We start from the raw sequence: 6,129 nt of genomic DNA on the forward strand, positions 1-6,129 counted from the left end.
ACAAGACTTCGTGCAGCATATTTTCCGACGCCCGTGAGATGCAGTACCGCGTGAAAAAACGCTTTTGACGCCACGCGAATATTGATCAGTATAGGATAAATCGATTCGAAACAGCGGCGCGTTTCTCCGTCTCATACGAAATGGAGCATCGAGCATTTTGACTCGCTCCCCAAACACGCACTTCATTTCGAGAGAACTGGATAGATTTTAGTCGTTAAAAACAACCGTCCAACGAGACTGACTCGCCGTCGTGGGTCGAATATATTATTATCCTCGACGATCGATCAATTTCACTCCTTTTCTCTCCTCCTCTCGCTCGCTCTTTCTCTTTCCCTGCGTCCACGAAGACTCGTGACGAGCGCAAAATTACTAATCGATGAATAATTACGAAATATCTCAAATATACGACGCAGCTCAAATATAGTTCGGTAATAGTTCGTCCCTCTTTTAATTAAGATCGAAAACTCTTGGTAAATATGTTACCGTCACTGTCATATATATATATATATATATGTAATGTCGTCGTTGAATTACCAAGTGAAATAACGTTTCTCTCAAATTTCCCTCGACATCGGTCGCGCACCTTCTTTTCTACCTTTTCTGCGCAATTTCCTTCTTTCTTTGTCTCTTTTCGGCGTTAATTTATCTCGGTACGAGTGCTCTCGGGGTGCGATGTCATTTGCACGTTACGCTAAATGAAACGGACAGTTGGACGGAGGCACGAGCGCGCCAGTCGAGATATTACGAAACCCCTGCATTACATCGATACCCGCTTTATGTGTGTGTTATAGACAGCGGGTTACGAGCGTGACTTACCGGAGGTAAATCCCAGGGTTAGGAGGCACAAAGGGACGCGAGAGAGACAGCGCGCAAATGTTTTGACGCGACACTCGTATTGGCGCATCGTCAGTGGGACTAATCTCACTGACAATGCATTTCGCTAGTGCCATTCAAGGAATTTTTTATGCTCGTTTCGCGATTTTATTTCTTCCCGATATTTTTCTCCCCGCGAGCCGAAGCACGGAGCTCAAAATATTAGGATTTTTGTAAACTCTTTCGTTTGCCTTCTTCCAGCGAGAAACAACGGAATCACGATGAACCGAGCGAGCGTCGGTCCAGTCGCGAAGGGGGCCAGGCGTGTCGCAACGAAAATCAGACTCGATCGATCTTCGCTCGCAGGTAAGAAGGGAAATTGGGCCAAAGCTTTCCGTTCCATCGGTCTCGACGGATTGTGAGCTTCGCGGGTGAAGAAATGAGAAATGACATTCGCGCTACGCGCCTCCGTCCTCCCGGCCGACGCACGAGCTTCAAAAACGTAAATTTTCTCCGTCGTCTCGTCAAAACGAAGGCCCAAAGAGCCTTTCAAAGTTCACCACGATTTTGAGCACCGCCCCAAAAAATGGTCGAGCGTTGTTACTTCAACTTTTGTAATATCGGGACATCGATATGAGGAGCAACACAACTGCGACGATTCTGACGACGGAATAAATACAAAGGCAAAGGTCACCTTGGAACCTTGCGACGTGTCGACGCACGCGATGTTTTCATGTACCGGAGACACTTCGCTCCCAATAAAAACAGGATAGAATCGCGAGCTGCGTTCACTGGAATAAGCAGAAAGAGAGGAGCTCCGATGCGAGGTTTTTCAACACAAAAATATCGATCGCAGTTGAAAAAAGGTCGATCTTCGTTATCAAATGACCGCTAGGCTTGTTCGATGTAATGAATCGAGTCACTGTATATGAAACATCGAAAATAGAAACTTTGTACGGAGAGTGAGGAGCGCGCGCTCTGACGGTGGCGTCAGTCAAGTCCGCGCGACGAAAGTCGGGCCGCAGCGGAGAGGGTAAAACTGCTGGGATTTGCTCGTGTTCGCGAGAGAGAGAAGAGAGAGATTCGGTGCGCATCTCAAGTCGGAAATAGACATTGAACGCGTGCATAATTAAAATATCGAAGTGAATCCTGCATGCACGATCCTTCGACCTGGATTATATAGCGGATCTTCTCGCTCTATGTCTCTGTCTATATGTCGCTCTCGTCACTGCGACCAAATAGTATGACGCTCGCGCACCAGCCCTGTCAAGCGTCAAAGACGTTTTAACGTTTGAAATTTCGCAACGAAGAGCCTGTCCCACTGATCGAAACGCTACATACTGTAACGAAATGAAAAAAAGGAGATAAAAACTCGAACGTATTCCTGTGGCTGTGTGTATACCGACGTATATATGTGTCTCTATTCGATCTCCTTAATTAAGCGCATTAACCCACGAGATTTGACGTGAAAAAGACTGAACAATGTATGGAGCTCGGCCAACGTATTATTGGATCCTTGATAAAGCTTTTCAGGCGAAAATAAATGAAAACAATTCACTCGCCCCGTGAGCATTGGAATTCGCGATTCTTCGTCGAGTTCCCCCGCAAGGTATTTCTCATAAAATGCTTTTTTCGCTCCCCCCCCCCCCCCCCCCCCATTTATCGACAATGAGATTAGGACTCGTTGGAACGAATCGTGGGAAGGACACTCGCCCCGGGCATTTCTCGTCCGACTTCCTCAAACCCGATCTCGAGACCCGGAGACGTCTGCACACATGGCGTTCGCTCGCTCTATCAAAATTTCTTCGATCGTGCACCCCGAGCTTCACGAAACTCAACGCGACTGCAGTCGACTGTCACTTTTTGCCTCGGCCTCGAGAACCCTCTCCGAGTGACTCTCGAGCACGCTCCCGAGAATCCTCTGTTAACGTATCTCGATCTTCTTCGCCAGAAACTTTTTCACTCGGCCACGACGCTCTCGAGGGTCGACGCACCCCGTGAACTCAAAACAAAGATGAAAGAGGGAGAAGAACACTCTCGGCGCAGATCCTCGCCGAGCCCTGCTCTCGAGCTCAACGCCAACGCCAGGTGGCGACCAATCCTTCTCACTTCCTCTTCTCCCTGCAACATCTCAACCGAAATGAGCCTCCCCGGATTTTTCGAAATTATCCACTCAATGTGGCGCTCGAGCTTCCTCCGGGCGACGGAGACGAAAAATCGGAAGCTCGCTACTCCGGAAAACAAACAACACTTTCCTGTGTTTTCACTTTGGAAAGGTTGCCAAGACTCGCAGGGTCATTATCGACGAAAGCTTCTAAGATGCCGCGAGCCTTTGTTCGAAATTCAAAAGACGAAAATTCGAATCGCGTCGAGGAATTGATCGATCGATAATTCACTCCTGAAACGGTGTACCATTTTCCCAAGCAGGAGATACACGCGACTGTGGAGTTTTCATGAATTTCTTGACTCCGTGAAGTATATTTGAGGGTGAGGCGAACGCTTTGTTTCGATTTTTCAAGGGTTTACAGATATTTAGAGTCGAGCGTGTGCGGCCAGAGATTCGTCGGTTCGTGAGCGTGCTTCCAAAGCAGCCGGAGGTGTCTGTGCGTCCCCTTCTCTCTCTCTCACTCTCTCTCGAGAGAGAGACGCAGCCCCGTGTCTGTCGTCAACGGGCCGGATATCCGTTAGCCCAGAAAATCTTGGTCCAGACCCTTTTGGGAGTTTGAGAGGCTGAGAGAGTGAGAGTCGATAAAGCGATTAGTCAGCCGAGAAATTAGGTTCGTGATCGACTCGAATTATATTTTATACTCAAGCACATTCGAATTGGCGGTCGACAATCGCTGGGTGAGCGCAGGACCGTGTCAAAAGTTCTTGATTTCCCGTTAATCGAATCCCGAACGGATCAAATTTAGGAAAAAAAAATCGACCGAGCGTCTCAGAATAATTGCTTTGCAGCGATGAAAAATGAGGCAATTCTCCGAGCAAAATGAACATTTCTCGAGGCGATAGAGACATTGCTCGAGAGCTTCGCGTTGCCTCGCCAAGTGCCTTGGATCGAGCATCCCCGAAGCTTTGCTTCGGGAGAACCGGCGAGAATCGTTTCGATCGGAAATTTGTATCCCGCAGTTCGATCGGACGCGCGCGAGTAGAGAAAACAAAAGTAGGAAAGTCTCCGCGACGTCGTCATGCTTCGTGGGTCCGCAGCACTCGCCCCAACACTCTGCGCAGCCTCAACAAATCTTGGCAGAGAAAAACAAAGTGTGTACCAACGAGACAGTCGCTCCGAAACGCGGCCTCTTTGTCGCAAGTACGTTTATACATGCGAATATATACGCATGTGTGTACCCCGAGAAGTACGGACGGGAACGAAAAGAGAAGAAGATTCGGTGCCGAGTTGCGAGGAGGGCGCGTGTGCGAGGAGTTGGACGAGGGTGACTAAGTCAGTGGAATATGCGCTTTGCGCGCAGTTGGCACGAGCTCAGAAAAAAGTCGAGCGGGGTCGTCCGCTCGCTCGTCCGAGGCTCTTCGTCTTCGTCTATGCATTCGTTCCTCCGTTGGATCATTCGAATCTCTTGGATTACGAGGAGATCGTACCGGAGAGATTTTCAATAAAGAAAAACTCTTGCAACGCAAATCCGCTGAAAAGGATTCCTCGTGTGAACGAACTCCGATGATTTTTCCTATTCCCGTGAAACCAAGAATTTCTCATTCCTCGGAACCTTGCCCGAGTTCCTGCGATCGATTGTTCAAAGATCGATGAAAACTCGAGCGAATAGCTTCAATTATCGTCGAAACTATCGACCCTTCATCGGGATAAAAAGTTCTTCGAGTGTCCCTGCGCACCCCCCGGATTCCACGATCTCGTAAAAGGGGTTGAAACGAATCGTCGTATAGTTGGCATTGAGAAGGAAGGTGCACATTGTGTAGGCTTCTTAGAAATGGTCATAACACGCCGGTGTCACGAACAGAAGCTCGGCCAGAAAGCCCTCCTCGTCGTCTCAGCATTGTGCGAGATTACGTAATAAAGCATGACGAATTGCGAGGCGGGTAATTATCGCGATCGATATATCGTAGAATCCCAATTGTATTGCGGATCGTCGAAACGACGACGCGTCCTCGGCTCGCGAGTCCGAGTTTCCGGGACGAATTCAGCGGGGAGCTTCGAGGTGTAAAGCAGCGGCTTCGATCTCGTGCCGAGCAAGGGTTTCTCCCTCGGCTGCTCAAGAGATTCGGTAACGTCTCTTGTGTAACCGCGTCACATCGAGGATGCTGCAGAATGTGCGGGCCAGACATTTGTCGTCGGAGCCATTAAAAGGACTTTCGAACGATTACGAAAACACGATTCATCCGCGTTCGCCGCGAATGCTGAGATGATTGCGAACGAGCGCGCCGGGGGATCGATACCGAGGAGGCGCTCGCGACGGATCGTTTCTCCAAAACTGTAGGAAAAGTTCTTGTCCGGTGCAATGACTTCATTTTCGAGGGCGGTCCCGTGTACCTCGTGGAAAAATCCGATTGACCAAAGCGATTGAAGCAAGTCTCGATTTTAGTGTGTATAGTCGCGCACACCTCACGCTCGCAAATAAATAATGAAGAAGTTGTAACGAAACTTCATCGCGTGCAAGAGTTTGTAAGTGTTCAATCGATAATGTTGGCTCTAACTCATAAGCGCGAATCGAGCTAATTTTCTAAGCAGCAATTAATCAATTATTCAATGACGTTTACCGTCGGCTTGTGCTCGAGTGGGAAGGCGAGTTACTCGACACCTCGGCCTCGATTTTTACTCACTTTTTTCATTCATGTTTTCTTTGAGGGGATTCCAAATTGGGGGGAATAGCTCGAACGTGGATAATGAACCGAGAGGAAGAATCGTAGAGAGAGAGAGAGAGACGAAAAAATGATGAACGAGTGAGCGAACGTGAGCCCGGTCATGCGACGAAGGACAAGCCCCGAATCCATCGACTCCGGGGATTAAGCTGCACAGGAAGAGCGCCGGGTCGCAATGCGTTGGAGCCGAGAAGGGAGGGGAAGGCGGAGGCGAGCAGCGGAGCCGTTCGCCCTCTTGACGAAGCCCGAAACGTCAATCACCAAAATTCCTTCGCGTAGGAAGCGAAACTGTCTTCACGAGTCTTAGAAACGCCCTTAAAAAGCGTAACAAAAAGCCTGGATCGACGGTTTTGTCCAACGATTCTTCAAAAAGCGACGTCGGAACCGAGTTTTGGTGGTCAACCGAATGAAATATCGTTCAATCCCATCGACGCGATTTCCATGAAGCGATCGAGCGTTTTCCGTCTGTGAGAGGGAGCGTTTGGCGGG

The 6,129-nt window shown here is 49.1% G+C and overlaps 1 protein-coding gene across 6 annotated transcripts in view; it reads right to left on the reverse strand.

The window, feature by feature from the left end:
- Mef2 (myocyte enhancer factor 2) overlaps nucleotides 1-6,129 on the reverse strand; it is a 54,112-nt gene that overhangs the window by 21,340 nt on the left and 26,643 nt on the right. The window contains exon 1 of one of the 6 annotated variants that reach the window (XM_043424396.1): nucleotides 1,508-1,531. The exons of the other annotated variants lie outside the window; for them this stretch is intronic. The gene's annotated coding sequence lies outside the window, so the exon portion shown is untranslated. Of the gene's footprint in view, nucleotides 1-1,507; nucleotides 1,532-6,129 lie in introns of those variants that run through there. 6 annotated transcript variants of the gene reach the window in all.

This window comes from Venturia canescens, chromosome 7 (genome assembly GCF_019457755.1).
Source record: "Venturia canescens isolate UGA chromosome 7, ASM1945775v1, whole genome shotgun sequence".
NCBI classification, from domain to species: Eukaryota; Metazoa; Arthropoda; class Insecta; order Hymenoptera; family Ichneumonidae; genus Venturia; species Venturia canescens.